At 44.2% G+C, this 21,492-nt stretch overlaps 1 long non-coding RNA gene and 1 other non-coding gene across 6 annotated transcripts; one reads left to right on the plus strand and one right to left on the minus strand.

Annotated features, from left to right (window-relative positions):
- Window positions 1–4,693: 4,693 nt before the first annotated feature.
- LOC141413821 (uncharacterized) lies at window positions 4,694–20,962 on the minus strand. 5 transcript variants are annotated; one of them, XR_012438748.1, is made up of 4 exons: window positions 20,241–20,962; window positions 16,918–18,778; window positions 11,858–16,340; window positions 4,694–11,120 (listed from the first exon to the last, which is right to left on the minus strand). It is a non-coding gene; the product is annotated as an uncharacterized lncRNA (long non-coding RNA). The 5 variants fall into 5 exon arrangements; XR_012438747.1 differs by lacking the exon at window positions 11,858–16,340 and having other exon boundaries at window positions 4,694–8,004; window positions 10,958–11,120; window positions 20,241–20,927; XR_012438749.1 differs by lacking the exon at window positions 11,858–16,340 and having other exon boundaries at window positions 16,918–17,429; window positions 18,463–18,778; window positions 20,241–20,923.
- On the plus strand, window positions 20,590–20,661 carry Trnaw-cca (transfer RNA tryptophan (anticodon CCA)). Its single transcript has one exon. It is a non-coding gene; the product is annotated as a tRNA-Trp (tRNA).
- Window positions 20,963–21,492: the final 530 nt, after the last annotated feature.

A 21,492-nucleotide genomic window follows, 5' to 3' on the forward strand; every position in this document is an offset into this window, starting at 1 on the left:
CTTTAGGGAAGCAATAACTGTCTTAGGTTATCATTTCCAGGACCAGGGCATCTAGCGGAAACTGGAGTTTGCCCAGCTAAGGAAAACAACCCTTTGTTCTTAATAGAAATGTTTATCAGGTTAAGCAGTGCCAATGAAGCTTATGGGAAACAAGTTAGTGAGACTAACATAACAGTGGTGGTTACTGATTAAATCATTTGACAGAAAAGACCCAACCTGAGCTAATCCTTATATTACAAAGTTTTCCCAGTCACACCATGGCACTTAGTGTTTCTAATCAGCTGGCTGGTGTCCTTTTGCTCTATGCAGATAGGAATTGTGAGTAGGTGAGGGGAAACTCTTCCAATGCTAATAATCCCAGGCCCTTGGCATTTTTTAAATCCTCAGGTTGTAAAGCAATGAATGGCAGCAGACAGCAGCAGTAGGTAGTACCTTCTAGTCTTATAGCTCTTGTATGGCCTTAGTTCCTGGGACTCCTTAGTTTTACAGCACAAGTGTTACAGCTCTCTGGGGGTGTCAGGACCCTCATTCCTTGACAGCAGTGACTCTTTTACAGTTGTTGGGCCTTATATGTCAGAATCCTCAGCCTTTGACAGTCGTGGCTAGTGTTACTGCCCTTGGGCCTCAGATGTTGGAACCCTTGAGGCTAAGCAGCTCCCTGGAGTGCTTCCATCGACCAGGGCCCATAGTTTTTCTTCTCTAGCTCTTTGCAGCCTTCTATCTTACTTTTGCCTTAGCTCTCTACCCGCTCTCACCTTCGCTTTACTTCTGTTGTCTCTCCACTTCTGCTCCTTGTTTTTGCCTGGTGTCTCTCTGGAACTCTTAAATTGCCTCTTACCACTTCGGCCACTGTCACCACTGCCACTGCTATTGCTGCTGCCACCACCAGCTCTGTTGCTGCTGGTGGTGACTGCTGCTGCTTCTACAGCTGCTGCTGTTCTGCTGCTGCTTCCACCTCTGCTACCTCCTCTTCTTTTTATGTTACCTGCTCAGCGTGCTCCACTAATGATGAGAATCAAAAGTAAGCAAGAAAAGACAACTGAGGAGAATCTTTTATTGGGGTTAATCTAACACCAGGGGGCAGCACAAGAAGGTGATTCCTCAGCTGCTCACAAACTTATATAGCCAGAAAGGGTGTGATAGGTGTCTACACCAATCGTGGCAGTTCTCCAGGCAAATGAAGGAATATTTTTGGACCAGTCACAGGCCTTTGGTTGGGCCATCAGAGGAAGGGGTCTCCCTCTGACCTGAGTAGAAATGGCTGCGGGATCACATAGAGCTCGCCAGACTTGTGATGGCAAAAAGTCCAACACAAGCTGTATGCCTCCAGGACCCAGAGTTGTGCTTCAGCAGCAAGCAGTTATAGTTGTCATGTAGTTTCCTCGACATGTCCGTGGAGTGACTGAAGTAGCTGGTGGTGCTGGTGAGAGGACAGTCCAGCTGCTTGCTTGGCAGTCTGTCACTCAAGGCAGCCAGGGCACTAGGGAAAGCTCTAACACCCCCAGGGGTCAAACCACCCCAAACTCCAACCGTTTAGCATATTTAAAGGAAAAATAAACATTAAAAGGGGTACTTACAAAAGGGCTCATCTTTAACATTAACACTGGCTTAACAGAATTTAACAGTGTTTTAACAATGCTTAACTCGATCCCAGTATCCCAGAGAGAGGTGGTGCCTCTAATCTGTCTCATTAGGACACTGCCTGTAATTACATGTGTGTGTGTGGTTTCCTTGTTTTAGAGTTCTCCAAAGAAACAGAACCAGACAGAAATTTATTTCAAGGATTTGACTTAGGTGATCGTGGAAGCTGACAAATCCAAAAGCAGGAGGCAGGCTGGCCTCTCAGACAGGAGCTGTTGTAGTCTCAAGGTTGACTTTTTTCCTCTGGAGAATCTTAGTTTTGCTCTTAAGGCCTTCAACTGAGACCTACCTAAATAATCACGGGAATCTTTTTTCTCAAGGTCAGTAGATTATAGGTGTTAACCATATCTATAAAAAACCCTTCACAGCAACTCTTATATTAGTGTTTGACTAAATAGCTGTACACTACTGACTAGTCATGTTGACACATAAAACTAAACAGCTCCCTCCAGTTGTCTGTAAGCACGATGACAGCAAGGAGTCTTTCTTGTCCCCCTTTACACTGCCAGGCACCAATGGCACTCCATAACCACTTATTGAGTGTGTATTCATCCTCCACCAACCTAGGTGAAGGCAGACATGTCCATCTGGTTTTCAACTGTAGACCTGGGCTAGACACAGACTCTCAGTTTGTCCAACTCATGTATTACTTTCTTTGGGGCTTCCTGGCTGGAGGGGCAGGAACACCGGTATGAAAGCAGAAGGTGGTAAGCTGCCTCTTTGGTGATCCAGTGAGGCTAACTCAGGTAGTTTTTCTTTTCAGAAGATGAAGCAACTGGTGGTCATTGACAGCTGGGGCCATGAGCAGGGCTGCCACCGCCAAGAGCCAAGAGGCAGCTGTTGAAGGACACTGTGTGCTTGCTGTTCTTGTTCTTAGGTTCACCTGGCACCTGTCTCCAGCTCCTGATATGTGGGTCTATGAGTGGACATATTGCCATGGTGTACCCCTCTCTAAGGTCAGGCAGCTCCACTGACAAAACAGAGATGGGGTAGTGGCAGCACCCAGATGGTGGGAACATCTACAAATTAGGCTGAAAGTGCCTTCCCTTGGAGAGCCTTCATAGGCATCTAATTTCATATCTCTTTCCACATCAAAGATAATGCCCATTGATGAGCATTTAAACACGTCTTGGAGCAACTTTTCCTTTCTTCTCCCTCTGGGTTTACGGCACACTGTCACCTAGAATTCTGTATTTCACCCCCTTCCTTAAAGTTTACCTTCACAAATCATCTTTATACCATAGTATGGAGGACACAGCCGGGCCTGCAGCAGATGCTCAAGGGTTGTTGACCAAAACAGGGACAGCTTATGTTAGGAGTGGGCAGTTGGGAGAGGCATAATACCAATCACAATGAGTTGTAATGTCTTTAGAGCTTGTCTAAAAGACGGTGCAAAACAAGCCAGACAAGCGTAAAGGGAGGTAGTGTAAATTTTCATGAAATCTTTTTTACAGCTCCAGGAACAAAATGGGGACAGAGCATCCCAAGTCGAAGGAATTACTTCTGCAAAAGTGTGGGGAACAGCATACACACACGCACACACACACACACATACACACACACACAGACACACACACCACTCTGCTACACCACAGGAGACACCTGGAGTTCTTCAAACATCTCGGACTCATTTTTTCAGTGTGTATCGAACATCTTTGAAATACTGTGGACATTTATCCCTTAACTACAGTTTTAAAACATCTTATAGTTTATAACTTCACTTTTAATTTTGTTTAGGGTGTCTTGACTTACATAAGTTTAATAGTCAAATTAATTAGCTTTTTTTATGGCTTGGCTTTTCAGAATTAATTGAAAATATACTTTCCTTATGTGATGTAATGATGATATAGTACATTTTCTTTTAAAGTTAAAAGTATTTAGCCTTTTAAATAAACTGGAGCTGGTTTTGGTATACAGTGTAAGGTAGGGACCTCATTCTGTTTTTCTCACTGTAGACAGACAGTTGTTTCAGAACCTTGTACTGAATATTCCAGATTTTTCTCACTGGTTTGTAACGCCATCTGTCAAATACTAAGTTCCCGTGTGCACAGGTCTGTTTTTCTTATTTATTTAGTGGGTATTTTATATGTTCTAAATATGAATCCTTTGCCATTGATATATGTTGCAAATATCTTGCCTTACTTTGAACTTTTGATGAACATTGAGATGGTCAACCTTTTCTTTTCTGTTTCTTTTTATGTGTCATATCTGGGAATCTCTTTCTTACCCTAAGAACATAAGGATACTATTCTCCTACATTATCTCCTAACAGTTTCTTCACTTATGCTTTACAGCCTCCTCAAATTGGCTTGCTTTGGTCACTAGAGTGTGAGTAGATATAATGTGTGCCCCCAATATGAGAATTCGAACATGAGGTTTGGTTTACCCTCTTGCATTCCTCACCTGCAATATGAGAAGTGCGTGCTCCAGGTAGCCACTGCTACCTGCTGCTTCAGAGAATGGGAAGCTTGTAGAACAGAGCTGAATCTGACCAGCACTATGTCACAGTTGACTTACAGACATGTTATAGACATTCAAGAAATACATGTTCGTTGAGGTATTGGGGGTCTTTGTTATATAGCATCATTGCAGCAATATGCTGGTTAACGTAAGACCCCATTTCTTTTTATTTTCCATAAGGATAGCCAGTTATTGAAATGCTCATGCTTTCCATGTGGCTGTCCAATCCCAGCCATGGTGAAAGGGGAAATTCTCTTGGTGGTGTGCAGATGTTCTCTCTCTCTCTTTCTCTCTTTCTTTCTGTTTCTCTCTCTCTCTGTTGTGGTTTTCTGGTTGGTGACAGACCCTAAGTTTCTGGGCCCCCCTCACTGTCTGTGGATTCAGAGCTCACTTGAGAAAACCATTGAAGGCACTTGGTGCACCAGCTCCTCCTGCCTTTTACTAACAGCCATACAGTGGTTTACCTTCACTGTCAAGAACTTTTGCTTCTTCTAGATCTGCAAATTTATTTCTGTGTGGATTAGAGAAAAGTTGCGTGCGGTGGTGATGGTGGTGTGGGAATGTCAAGTTGAGATACAGGACACTGAGGCAGTTTAGCAGGAAGCAACATTTTATTGTGCCAGACTCAGGAGATTCATGTCCAAAGATTGAGCCCCTAGAACAAAGAGGCCTCACCTTATATACCCTTGCAAGCAGGTTACAGAAGCAAAAAGCAAAGCCCAACCCACATATGGCTGCATGTGACTCCATTGGCTATTTTATTTCCCCAGTGCTATGTGACCTTCTTCATGTTTCAGTTCTGTAAGTTTTATCTCTCTGCTTGCCATCCCTGCCTCACTATCAGAACACAGCCTGTCTGTTTCTCTTCTGGTCCTCCCTGCTACATCACTCACCGCTTTGATGCGTGGACCCACCTAGTGTCAAAGAGCCCCATCTTGAGCTAGGGGTTTGTATTTTTATAGCATCATTATAGGGGTGTCTGTTTTCCTTTTTATAGTGGTCTCCATAATGGTCCTGATAGACCGAAATACCAGGGGAACCAGGAGAGAAGTATTAAGCATGCTCCCAGGATTAGGCCCATTGCCCCCAGGCTTTTGAATCCACCTAAGGCAGAGAACCATCCTCCAAACAGGTCACTGGGATCCCATCCTCTCCAAGTCTGGACCGGGACATGGGCGAGCTTTCTCATTCTGTCTGTGATCTCTTCTATGACCTTTCTTTCATCATCAATCTGTAAGCAGCAGTTGCTTATGTTAAATTTCCCACAAACTCCTCCCTCAGAAGCCAGCCAGTCTAAAGCCAAGCAGTTTTAATAGATGGCATTGTGCATTTTAGTGATTTGTTTTGCCAGCAAATTGAGGGCTCTTGTGGTTTCAGTAGTTATAATTTCAACAACAGCCTGCAGCCTGATGATGTGGTTGAGCATATATATAGGGGTGCGATAGCCCCAGGATCAGCTTTTGCCCAGGTGGCAGGACCATAGTACTGGATGATTCACTCGGGAGGCCATTTGTTATCTTTCCAATTGCTAATTTGTAAGGCATCCATTTTTGTCTACTTAATCTTTCTTTATATATGGGGACTCCCAGTTTTTCACCTTGTCTGAGGGGAAGCAAGAGAAAGGATGGATGGTCTGATTGAGCCTAGCACACAAGACCCAAATCAGCTTCTAGGTAGCTTGCTTCCCACAGATCCAATATAGCCCCCTGGGTTTCCGCCAATCTATGTTTATGATAAGATTGTTTCAATCTTTCCGGAGATTAGAAAAGTTGGCCAGTGGATGGGGTGGGGTTTTGTGTGGTTTGGAGCTTCCCACCATTGAGTCTCTTGGGCAGTGTGATTGTAAAACTTCTGTCCTAAACTAGTTAAATCCCCTACCAGGGTGGAGAACTGGCCTTTTGAGGAGGAGATACAGTAATTTTCGATGATGGAAGTTTTTAGGAGCCAGATGCCTTTCCTGTGTTTTGGGAAAGCAGTCTCATTAAAAGGCCCTCGTGAGTCCAGCTCCCTTACATCCCAAGGCCAATGGTCTCCCATGTGGGTCCCCCCACAAACAGCACAAAGTGACATTCAGTGTCTGGGCTATAGACTCAGCCAGTGAGAGGAACAAGATTTTAGCTTTGGCAGAGATGGAAAATTCACTCCTCATCTCATAAAAGGAGTGAAAAACTTGGTATGAGGAACTCCCATGGATAGCAGTTACTGATTTGAGGTGCATCAGACTCCCAGGGTCAAGGCCTTTTCCATTTATCCTTATGCTAATTATTTGTCCCTGTGTCCAATCAGATGGCTTAAGTATAGTGAAATTTACAGGGTTACAGGTGCTGTGGGTGCAGTCAGGGGCTGTGTATTTAGCCCCCTGCCATGTGGCCCATGAAACACAACCCCAGTAAAGACAATAATAAGAACCCACATCATCACATGGCCAAGAGTTGTCTTCCTGGCACATACACTTATCATTTGACATATAGGCTCCTTCCCAAGTTAGACCTCCACAGCCTCAGCCTGTATGTCCACATCTACCTTTGTCTATGGCCGAACATGCATCAGAGAACATTGACACTGGTTTATCAGGGCTAAATACCTGGGTGTGGCTGACGAGGTTCCCAGGATTGCAGACGCTCCTGATCTCTAACCATTGCTCCCGAGGGTGGTAAGTGGGGTTGAAGCAGATATCCTGATTACCATGGGAGCGCATTAGATAGGTGGTATGGTTGTGAGTACATGACCCAATGACAGAGCCTGCACAGGAATAGTAAGTATGGAAAAGTAAAGTCCTAGTGACAACACTTCCTGCTTGAGTAGTATGTATACACAGGTCACAGGAGGAGGGCTCTGGGGCCTCAAAGGGAAACCAGATCAGTAACAATAAACAGTAATTATGCATCCTGCCCAAAAGAGAGAAGAAAGCTAATAAAAACCTTTTGCCGTGAGTCCAGTTGGTGGCTGCAGTTTCTCCTAAACCTATGGCAAAGATTTTGGGTGTGAACTACAGCAACAGATACAAGGGGTGACAGTGCATTACAGTGAAATAACTGGCATAGAAAAGAGGCTGTCCCATTGGAGAGTCGACTCCTCAAGCTTCTGCCATGTGTAGACTAGTCAGCTTCCCAAAGTGACTATAACAGGGCTATTGTCCTGCCATTCATGGTCCCCGGTTGATTCCTGGGAAGTGGGGTCTTGCCAAGGGAGGATGCTGACATTTTGGGGGTGATCTTATACAGTGAAGCTGATTAGGGACGCACTCCCACTGGGGAGAAGCTGGCTTGACTCAACTGTGGTGGATCCAAGGAGCAATCACTGCTACTTTAACTGGTGGGAGTAGTAGACAACGACAAAAGGGCCCCACCAATGGGGTTTTAATGGTTGGACATTTTATTCTTTTAGCCAATGTCTTTTTTATTTTTTAACGAGTAGAATTACCATGGCAACAATACATTATCAGTATATATGTCCAAGAAAACACATTGTTTTAAAAAAGTTAAAACCACCATCTTTAAGTATCAGAGGACATATTTAGAGCCAGTAGAAATAGTCATTTTTGTCTCTAAGTAGAAGATCCTGTCTAAAAAATATGAGTTTGTGTCTGGAAGGGCTTTAATGCCAGCTATCCATACATGTATAAGAACCACTTCCTCAATCCTCTTGGCGTTGGTTATTTTGAGAGGTCTGGCACGAGTGACTCCATTTGAACTTTGATGGCATTCCCCTCTTGTCTCCAAACTGCTTGTCTCTGAGCAGTTTCTTCTGAGTATTTGTCTCCATCCAAGTACTAACCAAGCCCGACCCTGCTTAGCTTCTGACACCACACAAGATTGGGCATGTTTAGGGTGGTATGGCCGTAGACTGAAGATCTGCCTTGATTGGTCATTTTCTTTCTTCCTTGTGAGGATTTGTTCTTTCCTGGATTTTGTTTGTTTGTTTTTGGTTCCATGTGGGGCAGGGAGAGGAGAAATAATGAACAGATCAGATGGGAGTCAGCGCCAACTAGACATTTTTGGCCAAATTTAAGCAACAAAGAGCCTTAGAAGGAGTGGCCCTCAGGCAATAGGCTTTTAGACAAGGACAATACAAAACAAAATCCAACAAAAGCAGATGTCTAAAAAGCTAACTGGTTGACACATAAGCACTTATTAGAGTAATTTTTTATGGACTTGATTGTAAATACCCAAAAGGATCAGAACTGTAACGATAAATTACAAATTTGATGGAGAATTTAGCAAGTAACAGAAAGTATATCAGTACCATTAACTTTCTGTTACTGTGTTTATCTGAATTTTATATTTTAGAAGGCTTGATATACTTGAAAAACATAAATATATTTAGTATAAGGAACCAGCAATAGCATCATAGCTCTATAGAGGTTATATATACATATTAGTTTAGTTGTTCTTGAAGTAAAAACCTTAGATTTTTATCAGTTGTAGGGGAGAAAAACAGTTTTAGCAAACCCAAATAGCCCAGTCACAGACACAACTGTATTAGAATCACCCAAGACAACAGTTGTTTAACAATGAGGTCATCTAGAAAATTTTACATAAACTGTTAGAAAATAAAAGGCAGGGAGAGGCAGAGAGATGGCTCAAACCAGTGCAGGGTTTATTGTTCAGGCAGGAACCCTGTGGAGGGAGACCCCAGCAAGAGAGCTTGAGCCCATTGCCATGGACGGGCTTGGGCTAGATATACCGGCTAGTGGAAAAGTACCAGGAAGGTCACTAAGGGATACTGTTGCTGGGCAACCAAGAAAGATAAGTTGTAGTTAGGTCACCGCCCAACTGTCCTTGGCGTCCATCCGGGGAGATAAAGGTTAACAATTGCCTCTTTGTCAGTCTTTGGAGTTGAGTGGGGAGTTTCTAGTAAGCCATCTGCAAGTGGGGGAGGGAGTCCAGTCTTAACATGGCTGTCCTCACTGTTAACCAACTCTTAAATGAACATGACTCAGTTACCTTAGTAGTTAAAACCCCGACAAAAGTCACCAGAGAACATGGGTAAATATTTATGGGGACTAAGTGTGGAGTTAGGAAACCTAATGGCCAAGAATCATGGCTCAGATGTTGATAAAGGATCATATCTCAGATTGTTGATGTTAACAGATGGCTCATGATATACAGCAGGATCCCACCAACCTGTAGTCAATGGAACCCCCCTAAAATAACAGCCCAATCTGGCCATCCCAGGCCAAAAATTCCCTCTGCCTGACATGTGGAAGAAGTAGGACTAACATCTCTACTCTGTTGACTTCAATAAAAACTGGACGTCTTGACCTCCAGTGTGGGGCTCCTTTTTGAGTTTTTATTTCTTTATCCTGTCTGGAGGGTGTACTTTGGCATTTTTTTTTTTTACTTTGCTTTATGTAAGTAAATCTGTCTCAACCTTCACATCAGTGCAGCTGAGCACCTTCTCTGTGCTCAGCTGTCTCCTGCTTCTCTGTGTTTTAATAAACTCTTGTTGCTTTGATAAATTTGTGGATTAACCTGTAGTACCAAAAATTTCTGTTATCTTGACCAAACAAAAACCATTTTTAAGACAATTTTTGAAAATGCTATTAAGAACAATATTTTAAAGATAGTCTTGTTATGAGTTTAGAGAATTAAGTTTTAGTTTAACATTAGCACATTAAATTTTAACCTTACAAAACCTTTAATATAACTGGATTTTAGTTAACTTAAGCACTTATAAAAGCATGTATAAGCTCCATCTTTTTATGACAACTTACTCTGTACCTTTATGACAACTTATTTTATATCCCTTTGGAGAGCTTGTCTTTATCCATTTTTTAATTTAAAAGTATTTTTAACCTTTTCTTTTAAAAAAAATACATAGATATATTTGTTACTTGTTGAAAATAACTCATAAAACTTTTTAACTTAGAACCTTATATTTGTATGCAAAAAACCAGAAAGAAAGCAACCTTAAAATTATGTTTTGTATAAAAACAATTTATAGAAAGCCCATTTGTTAATAGACCTATGTATTATAAGAGAGAATTCAATCCCAGATTTTATTTATGACAAAATGAAATAGGCTAAGGTCATTTTAACTACTCAAACTTTAAGATTGCTGTTGCAGGCTTTTTTTTTTTCTTCCCTCCTCTGGTCTAAGCCAGAGTATTAACCCCTGAATGCCTGCATCCTGGTGAGACCTGATCGAAATAAGTTTGAAAACTGTTTTCTTAAAAGTAGAAGTAGAACAGAGTAATAATTTTTTTATATTTACTTAATAAGAACATCCTCAAGATGTTCATATGTAAAAAGCCTAAGCAGTCTATAACAGAGATCTTTAAAATAAACACTCATTTTTTGTTACCTTGACTATAACATTAACCTTATAACAGCAGTTTAAGAATCATTTTGAAGATGCTTACACATACACACATATACACACACACATAAAAGTTTTATAAATTAAGCATGCCAGAAAAAAAAGTCAACTTAAGTGCACATAAGATGAGCTGGAATTCTAGGAGCAAATTAAATTTTGCCCTGTTCTTTTAACAAATTGACATACATACACACACAAAACTAGAGTGTACTCTCAAAAAAAAAAAATTTTTTTAAATTGTACCCAGAGGAATGGTGGATGATGTGTCTGTTCTCTTGGGAGTCTACCCCTTTGGAATTGAACTTTTTGTTATTCATCCCTTAACCCCAGTTGTGCCTACTTCCTGGAAAAGATCAACCCCCGTTAACTCTCAGAGGGTCTTACACACTTTTGCATATCACAGTACTTCTACCCTACTCCCTAAACCTGAGAGACAAAGTTCCACCCCAAAGGCTGTTACTAGTGGTCTCTGGGAGGTGATCAATCTCCTCTTCTGCCTCCTGAGGCAGGCCTGAATTTGAACCCAGGTTCTTACTAGTCTGATGAGCGGTGCTTCCAGGTTGGTTCCTGTGCCTCACCGGGTTCCATTGTGCATTGGAGACCTTCACCCAGACTAGCCAGACGGATGAATCCCTCTCCAGATGAAGCTGCCTGTTGCCTCCTGGTGGGATCTTCTCCCAGTGGTTGTGGGGATGCACCTGGTGACAAGGGAGGTGACAAATCACCACCTCAGCAATGCTGGCAATGAGCCCCCAAAAAATGTTGCGGAAATCTCAAGCTGAGATACAGGACATTGAGGCAGATTAGCAGGAAGCAATGTCTATTGTGCTGGCACAGACTCAGAGGACTCATGTCCAAAGGCTGAGCCCCGAGAACAAAGAGGTCTCACCTTATGTACCCTTGTAAGCAGGTTACAGAAGCAAAAAGCAAAGCTCAACCCACATATGGCTGCATGTAACTTCATTGGCTATTTCGTTTCCCTAGTGCTATGTGACCTTCTTCATGTTTCAATTCTTTAAGTTTTATCTCCCCCTGCCTCACTATCAGAACACAGTCTGTCTGTTTCTCTTCTGGTCCTCCTTCCCTGCTATAGTGGTATGGTAATGCCCAAGTTTACATCTTACCAGAATGCCTCAGACCATTATGAACTGATCCTCATGCTTGCTGGAGGGCCAGGTGACACCAAGAACTAAGTGTCTGGCAGATACTAATTTGGCTCCTGATTGAACAAGAACCCATTGTCCTCTCTTTGATGCTGAGAAAGAGAAACCTCAAAGCGTCAGAGGAAAAGGGAGAGCACTTTACTTCTTTGCTTGGAGGATCATTTGAGCGATCTAAACTTACAACAACTCTCCTTGCTGTGGACTCCAGGACCAACCAGCCTGTGCACCCTGATGTTAACCCCATCTGAGGCTCACATGTCCTCTATACTTACCAAGTCCAGCAGCGAAATGCGAATAAAGAAGACAGGTAACTGTTTCAAAGAAGAAATTCTCAATTGTTTTCACACTGAAAGTTTTTTAAAGCATAGTTTAACATTCAGTCCACTCTTGGTATATTTTTAGGCTCTGGAGAATGTTCCAGCTCGCAGACTCAGTAAGCCAGGCTATTAAAATGCATGTTTTTAAACTCCACAATGTAACATTGTCTAAGCTCCTTGCCTTTTGGGCCTGACATGTATTCCAATGTCTGCCTTGGTTTCCTAGCGACTGGTCACAGCCCTTCCCAGCACCAGACACCCCCCCTTCCCATATGTGCTGAGAGGGTGTGTTCCGAGCATGGCTCAGAGAAGTCACTGTGGTCACGGCTCAGAGTGCAAGGCCTCTGAGCTAAGGAAGCTCAGCACCCTAGCTTTGCAGAAGAAATGAAGGCGCAGGGAGGAGAGGGCATTGGCCGAGTCCCACGGAGCTATTTGCTCCTCCCCTTCAGCCTCCCTAAGCAGGGAGGATGCCACAGGGGAGGACAGTCCATCTCCCCCTTGACTTGGTGTAGTCTGTAACAGGGAATCTTCTGTGGTCCAGTGACGTTTGTTTATGGGAGTAGGATTGGTTTGCTCGAAGCTCCATGGCTGTTTGAGGATTTGGTAAGCAGGGAGTGTAACCTGGTGTTTCCCAATCTGAGCTATCCAGCGTTAAGAAAAAATACATCAATGATCTCTATGCGCCATTTAAAATTTACCTAGACATGAGAATCCCTGATAGACGATAGTTTGATTCATGGTGTTTGGCTTTATGATGGTGCAAAAGCATGCTCATATAACCATGCTGTCTTTCACTTGCAGTATAGTGATCAGTAAATTACTGTAAAATGGTTGGGCTCATGATTTTACCCAACTATGGCATAATGTATGTGTTCTGGAATGTTTCAGGTAGGCTAGCCTGAGCTATGATGTTTGAATGCATTTTGATTTAGGATATTTTCAACTCACCATGGGTTTGTCATAAGTTGAGGAATCTATCTATCTGTTTATCTATCATTCCAAATTTATTCAGTCATCAATATGCATAGCAGAGATAGATTACTTCCCACTTAGGGGCTGGATATCCCCAATTAGGACAACAAAATCTCTCATGAACCCCTAAATATCGCAAGGTCTTTGGGGTTACTGTCATAGTGACTGGCACTGGTAAATTCCCCATGTAGCCTTGGTCCTTTTGAGTCCTCTTAGGGAAGGCTCCTTTGGGATTGCAGGGTCATATGGAGTCAGGTCCTGGCAGCCAGCACATGTACAACGCCTGCTTGAAGAAGGGAACCTGGCAAAGATTTTACAAATGAGACCTGTCAGCCTGTTCGATATTACAGTCTCTTCCTAACCCAATCTCCTTCATCATAGTAACCACATCCCAGGAAAAATAGGAGAGGCTTGCTGGGGTTTGCCTTTCCTGGCTCTTCCAGTAACCATTTAAATTAGTGGTTCTCAAAGTGTGGTCCAGGACTGGCAGCTTCAGCACCACCTGGGAAGTTACCAGAACTGCAAATGATGTGATCCACACAGTTCCACCAGTCAGCAACTCTGGGGAGGGAGCCCAGAGTGGTCCAGATGGACTTGAGAACTGCTGCTCTAAATAACCACTAAGTAAGCCATAGACAGTTTGGCCATTTCTTATATAAATAATCATATCTTCACCACACAAGTCAGCAATATATTATTATTGTTACTATTATTATTGTTATTGGTTGATATATATCCAAGTGAATTGAAAAATGTTTGTATAAAATCCTGCAAATAAGTATTCATGGCAGTTTTATTCATAATTGACAAAAAAAATTAGACTCAGTCTGCTGGGTGTGGTAGCTTATGTCTGTAATCCCAGAACCTGGGAAGCTGAGGCAGGAGGAACGCAAGTTTGAAGGCAGTCTAGGCTACATTATGAGGCTCTGTCTCAAAAAAACAAAACAAAACTGGAAGAAGTTAACATATCCTTCAGTAGGTGAATAGATAAGAAAACATTGATATGTTCATCCAGTGGAATATTATTCAATGATAAAAAGAAATGGGCCATTAAGTCATAAAAAGACATAGTGGTATCTTAAATGCTTATTGCTAAGTGAAAGAAGCCAGGCTGAAAAGGTTGCGCTCAACAGGATTCCAACTCTATGACATTATGGAAAAGGCTCAGAGGGGTGAGAGGGGGAAGGGAGGAATGGAAAGAAAAGAGGAAGTAATGTTTAGCACAGAGAGCTATTTCAAATGACACTGTAATGGTGGATGGATGGCATGACACATTCATCAAAACCTACAGAACTGTACTTCAGAGTGCTCCCAAGGTGAGTTATGGACCTTAGTTAGCAATAATGTGTTAGTACTGATTCGTCAGTCGAATTCATGGAAGGGAGATGAAGTATGCAGGAAATCTCTGTACTCCATTTTTCTGTAAAACTAAAACTGCTATAAAAATAAACTCTATTAATTTAAAAAAAATCAAACTGACCAATAACTTCTCCTCCAATACACTGACACATTCTTGTTCTTCCAGTGTCCTACCACAGTCAGTGGTTCCACCAAATAAAACCAATGATACAAGCTCAAAATTCGATTTTGATGCCTTTCTCACACTTAACTCTATGTCTAATTAATCAGCAAGGTCTGTTGCCTTGGCCTCCTAAACAATGCTGAATCCACCACCTTCTTTTCTCCTCCATCCTAGTTGATGAGCATCCCATGGACCACTATGACAGCTCTTCAACCTCCTTCACCATCCTTCTTGATGTTGTACCCACTGTGGCTTCAAAACAGAGGTCTGGGTGTGTCTTTCATTATTTAAAACCTTTGATGTCTTCCGACTGCTGTTAGGATAAAGGCAGAGTTTATTAACTTTTTAAATTTATTATTATTATTGGTGGTGGTACTAGAGTTTGAACTCAGGACTTCATGCTTGCTAGGCAGGTGCTGTACCACTTGAGCCACTCCTCCAGCCCTTTTTGCTCTGGTTATCTTGGAGACAGTCTAGCTTTTTGCCCAAGGTGGCCTGTTTTACACTTCCTGTGTCACAGGGATAATAGGCATGTGCAACTATGCCTAGCTGTTTCTCCATTGAGATGGGGTCTTGCAAACTTTTTGCCTGAGCTGGCCTCCAACTGCAATCCTCCTGATCTCAGCCCCCCAGGTACCTAGGACTACTGGCATGAGCCATGGGCATGCAGCCTTTCAAAGCTTCTTCATCTTGCTTCTCTTGGTGACCTGTTTCTGCCATCTTCCCCAGCTCATTTCCCACCCCACCTCCCTTGTTTCTCAGACTTGCTGGAGTCTCGCTCTCTTTCAGCACTGACCTTTGTACATTCTGTTCCTCCTCCTGGAAAGCTTCTTACCTTTTCTCTTCAATTGTACTTCTACTCAATCCATTAAACTTCGGTGCAACTATCTCTTCTTCAGAGACGTCTTCTCTGATCTCCCTGGTTGGGTCAAATTTCCACATTTAGGCTCCCAGGCAAGTTGTAATCATATATTCATTTGTGATACTGGTCAATGCCGGCCTGTAGGCTGTACAAGCAGTGAGCTAGGACAGGTCACAGGCCATGGTGAGGGCTGGCCTGACAGTTTCTGCTCATTGTCTCTTCTGCCTGGACGCAGTGCTCTATAAAGAATACGGATGAAGGCTAGCCCCTTCCCCAGGATTGAAGTCACCAAGACTTGATTGCAGGACTTTTGTTGGAGTTCCTTGGAAAAACATCTCTCCCCTGAGAGGACTTGAAGCTGGAAAACTGTAAGTATAGGACTTCTTGGCCACTGTGTAGTGACTGCTTGTCTGGGAGTAGAGGACAGAAGGATTTGGAGCTAGATAGACCGGGTCCTGATGACACTGTTTTCTCTGCCTACGCTAGCATCTGTCTGGTTCATTTCTTAAAGCTGCTGTAACAAAGTCCTGCAAGCTGGATGTCTTAAGCCACAGAATGCTTTACCTCTTAGTTCTGGAGACCAGAGGTCCCAGGTCAAGATGGCAGCAGGGTTGGTTGCTTCTGCCGGCTGTGAGGGACAGTGTGTTCCCTGGCTCTCACCTTGCTAGTGGTGGTTTTCTGGAGATCTATATTGTTCCTTACCTTGTACATGCATCACCCTGACTTCTGACTTTATTGTCACAAAATCTATTTTGTCCAAATTCCCCTTTTTATAAGAATACCAGTTGCATTGGATTAGGCTCACCCTAGAGACCTCAATTATCTCAATAAAGACCCTGTTTGCCAATAAGGTGACATACATAGGCACGGGACATCAGGCCGCAATCTTTGGCAGGCAGGGATACAATTCAACCTGCAATTCTCTCTTGCAGCTGAGAGTCTTGCATACTTAATGTTCCAGTTCCAGGTAGCAAATCCTATATTTTACAGAAAGCCACCCTAACAAAGGATAGAAATTTCCATTTCTTTCCATAAAATCCTTCTATAGAGTGGGAGAGAGGAGTCCAGAAACACAAAACCAACTGGAGGTAAAGAGAAGAGAGTATTGTAAATTTCTTTCCTTCTGTACCATAAATATATCTCCACATATATACATAGATGTGTATATATATCTGTACTCATCCTATCATCTGTCATCTATCTATCTTCTATCATCTCTCTTTTATCTATCATCTATCTATTTATCATCTACTTATCATCTATCATCTATCTACCTGCCACTTACCTCTCTCATCCTCACATTTAAGGTACAGAACTTTTCACAGTTCTGTGCTATATTCCTCATGTACGAAATGTATCTAACCTGACTTCTGCTCCCCCGAAAAGGGATTCTTCTAAAATCTCCCCAATGCCACTGGTTACCCACGGAACACTGTCTTTGAGAAGAGTGGAGCAGAGGCTGGGCCAGGGCTATCCTGGTATGGGGAGATGCTGTTCCTGATTGGTATCTTGTCCATGGCTGATGCCCAGATGGGTACCATGGGTGAACTGACACCTGCTTGTCTCTGTTGATTTCTTCTTATGGCAACCAAAGCATCCCTTCCGTGTCAGGCTCTGTTCCAGGGGCTGAGGACTCAATGGTGAGAAAGAAACACATACCTGCATTAAGGAGCTTGCATCCTTCCTGTATCATGGGGAAGCTGGCCCAGGTTTGCAAGGAGCCCTGGTGCCTCAGTTTTTAGGGAGAAGGTAGGGTAGAGAAGGCCTTGCTCTGCTGTCACTGTTGTGGTGACCGACCTGTGCTCCTGGACTGGTCTGGGTGATTTATGAGTTTCTCCATCAGGAAGACTCCTGCCTGTGCACCTGCAATGAAGAGGTGTTCCAGGCTCAGTCCTCTGCCTGGCTGGGTGGGTGGCTAGCATCCTCTCCATAGCCTCTCTTGTCCTCGCGTCACTTGCTGTGAGCAGGAGTATCTGCTCCCTCCCTCTCCCTCACCAGGGCGCCTCTGGATTTTGTTTCACCCAGACACTCTTCCCTAAGGCCACCTTGCCCAGTAACAAGTCTTCCTTCCAGGTTTCATCTTCGGTTGCTGTGCCCTACTCATTGGAAGGTTTGACCTACCTCCAGGTAGGCTGTGAGCATCCTATCCCTCTGTGTTCAGCAGCTTTTAGCTCCATGGTTAAAGAAAAAATATCAGTCATTTGTTGCAGTACAACCACATTTGGAAATGTAACAAATGCTCCCAACCTAGGGTGTTGGTGAAGTTTCTACAAAAGCCTTTTAAGCATTCTGGCTGGGGTGGTGATCAATTCCTCAGAAGGGAGTTGGGCTCTCAGGCAAATAGAAATGACCTCTGCTCTGTCCTGGGGAACAAGAGCTTGCAACAGCTTCTCACCAGGGCTGAGGAGGTCATTCATGGAAGGTGTAGAGAGCTAGAGGCTCTGTCCAGGGTGTGGCCAAGAGGGAAAAAACTGTGGCTCTGGGAGAGACCTGGGTCTGGATCTCAGTCTTGCTGCTTCGCATGGGTGTGGTTGGGGGGTTAGTTTCACTAGACTCATATTCTCATTTGGAAACATTGACTAAAAAACCCTACTTTGTTACTTGTGACACAAGAGGGGCTTTGTGAAATCCTGCTGCAGCTTGTTTTCCATTACTATGACTAAATGCCACAAACCAAGCAATTTATAAAGAACAGATGTGAACTTGGTTCACAGTTCTGGAGGCCAGGAAGTGCAGAAGCAGGGGGTCTGCATCTGCTCAGCATCTGGTGAGGGCCTCCAGCTGTGTCACAGCATGGTGGGGGACATCCCTGTGGGAGATTGAGTGCATTACTGGTTCAGGTCGCTTCCTCTTCTCATAAAGTCACTAATGCCATCATGGGGACCCCACCCTCAGGACATCATCTAATCCTAGTAACTTCCCTAAAGTCCCATCACCAAATATAATTTTTTTGAGGTACTGAGGATTGAACCCAGGGCCTCGTGCTTGCTAGGCAAGCAATCTATCACTTGAGCCACATCCCCAGTCCTTATTTTGATTTTGAGATAGGGTCATACTGCTATCTTGGCCTGGGCTGACCTTGAACTTAAGATCTTCCTGCCACTGCCTCCCAAGTAGCCAAATATCATTAAAATATGAATGTGGAGATTAAGTTACTAGCACACAAACTTTTGGGGGTCACGTTCAAATCATAGAAGAGCTCACTGGCTTTTGAGTGGGTACAGGTAGAGGGCTTCTGTAGACCAGTGACCCCTCCACACCACAGCTGCTGTTCTGCTGGGACTTGGTGTGGCACATTGGTTCCTGGGGGGCTTCATATTGTAGCATCTTAATTTGCAGATGTCCCAAAATGTTTTTCTGTGACTGAATGAAAATCAGGGTGAAACAGATTCCAATGATGAGTGCTCTGTTAGGCAGCTAATGAAACCATCAGAACTGGGGGATTCAAAGCTTGGCCTTGCCACTCTCTAGATGTGTGTCTGAGCAAATTTCTCCTCCTTTTGTGTCCCAGGTTTTTCATCTGTAAAATGATAAAATGGGAGAAATACGAGCATAAATATACAATAAAGCGTTGTGAGTTATTCAGTAAGTGCTTATAAGACTTTTTCCCAACAGAACTGGAATTTGAACTCAGAGCCTCACACTTGCTAGGCAGGTACTCTAGCACTTGAGCCATTGTGCCAGCCCTTGTAAGATGTTTAGCACAGAGCACACAATAAGTTGTCAAAAATTTTATCTTTTATTATAAAATAGTTCATAACCCTAGGAGTGGCTTTCAGCTGGGGAGGGTGGATAGGAGATTGTATTAGAATGATGATATTTAACAATTATCTCACTTATTGGAACTTTTCAAATATCATTAGAGAAAGGAATGATATTTTCCTTTTTTTTCAAAAGGATTAGGTTTTTTAAAAAGGTTGCAACAGCTGGTCCTGTCTCTCGCTTGATATAATAGTGACTGTGTGAGGCATCAACTGTTTGGGACATGCCATTGAGCCAGGCTCCAACACTTACAAAGCAGAGACTAACAGCAAAACTCTTACATCTGCATGGCCCTGCAGGTGACATCTCCCTCTTCTGCTCTGACCCTGAAGAGCTCAGTTACCAGCTATGGGTGGAGAGGAAGAAAGGCAAGACCCAGAGGGTCCTTAATTTAGATTTAGAGGTTTAAATTTTTTTATTGTTCTTGTATGGGGGATACATTGTGACATTTACAAAAGTTCTTACAATATATTGTACTTGAATTCACCCCCTCCATCATTTTCCTTTATCCCCTCTCCCCCCATTCCTGGAATAATTTCAACAGGTCTCATTTTTCCATTTAAATTTAGAGATTTGACTGTTGCTAGGCAGGTGCTCGACCACTTGAGCTACACACCTATCCCTTTTTGCTTTAGTTATTTTGGGAATGGAGTCTCACATTTACAGCCCAGAGGCCTGCACCCCATCCTTCTGTTTACACTTGGCATTGCTGGGATGACAGACACCCACATTTTTTCCTTTTTTTTTTTGGTTGAGATAGAATCTTGAGAACTTTTTGCCCTAGATGGCCTCTGACAGTGATCCTCTGGGTCTCTGCCTCCAGAGTAGTAGCTGGGATCACGTGTGAGCCATCACCTGGCTACCTTCCTCTTTACCATAGGGGAATACAACATGAATGCACATATTAACCGAACAGAATGATAGTGCTTTTTAATTTTTAGATGAAACAAACCTTTGAAAATAAGGTTTCCACCCCTGCTATTAGTCTTTCTTAATCCCTCGCCCCTCTCCTCCTTTTACCAGTTTTCAGTGGGTTTCACTATGCTGTTTTCATACATGTGTAATATATTTCCATCAGAGTCACCCAATCTCCTCCTCCACTGCCTCCCCCAACAAACAGACCCCCTTTCCGCCCTTGCCACATTACTACCACTTTGTTTTGGTCTAGGCTCTGAATAGGAGGGAAACAAACCGCATTTGCCCTTCTGAGCTCGGCTTACCCTGCTCGACACGGTAATCTCCAGTTCCATCCACTCTCGTACTCTTTATTGCACTTTTCTGTTCAAGTCCAGTTTTTTTCGAAAATGAGTCTCAGCACACTCCGGCCGGCGCCGTCCCCAGTCGCGTCCCACGTGTGACCCCGCGTGCCCCTCGTCCGTCCCCCGCCCGGCGCGGTGTCACAGCGGCTGTGGCCGCGGAGGCGCCGCCCGCCCCGCCCCGAGCCCCGCGGCTCCCGCGCAGACGATCGATCGGTCGGTCGCGGTCGCGGTGCGGACGGAAGCCGCGGGGCCCCCGCGGGAGGGAGAGCGGACCAGAGCCTTAAAGGACCGGGAGCCACCCTCCTCCGGCGACCTCGTGGCGCAATGGTAGCGCGTCTGACTCCAGATCAGAAGGTTGCGTGTTCAAATCACGTCGGGGTCAAAGCCGCTGTTTTTCCCGGCCACTTCCCCAACGCCAGGCCTTTTAACAGAACGCGATCTCCAGCCGCGCGGTGGAAAATAGGGAATCGGCCCAAAGGAAAGAAAGTGTCATTTATTTCTAAATAAAAGAAAGAGAAAAGAAAGCATTTCTTTCACAACAGAAAGCCGCAAATTAAAATTAAGTTCTAAACATGAGGCTTCGCCCCGGACCGGGTCTCGAGCTCTCCCCCTAGGGCCGTGCGCAGACGCGGAGCGGAGGCGGGCGAGGTGACGTCATCGTCGTCCCGGGGACGGCGACGCGCTCCGCTGCCGCGGTGAAGCGCGCTCCCGGCCTGGCGCGTGCAGGGGCTGCCGTGGGCGCCCGGGTTCCGCCCTGAGGGACGCTGTCTGTCCATCCTGCCGCCCCAAGCCCTGCCAACCAGTCATCTCTCCCGGTCTTCATGGTCCCCTCCTCCAGAGCCTCAGCGGCTGGAGCCTTTGCGGACGGCCTCTCTACCCTAGCGACAAGCACTTGAGATTCCTCCATGCCGTTTCACGATTTTTTGGTCACTCATCATTTTTTCGTACGTTCCCTTCGGCACCCACTCGTGACGCATCTTGCTCACCCACTCAGCATCCTCTCCACACCTGTGCCATGCCAGGCATTCTGTTGTACAACACAGAAACACGCACAAAGCCCTCTCAGGGTTAAGGACCCCCGGCTGTTTGTGCTGCTATCACAAAGTACCAGAGACTGGGTGATTTATAAAGAACAGAACTTGAACTTCTCAGGGAAATTCAAGATCGATCAGTGTCTGGGTGGAGCTTGTCCTCTGCAAGATGGCGCCTTGTG

The sequence above is a fragment of the Castor canadensis genome, chromosome 11, assembly GCF_047511655.1.
Source record: "Castor canadensis chromosome 11, mCasCan1.hap1v2, whole genome shotgun sequence".
In the NCBI taxonomy this organism is placed as follows: Eukaryota; Metazoa; Chordata; class Mammalia; order Rodentia; family Castoridae; genus Castor; species Castor canadensis.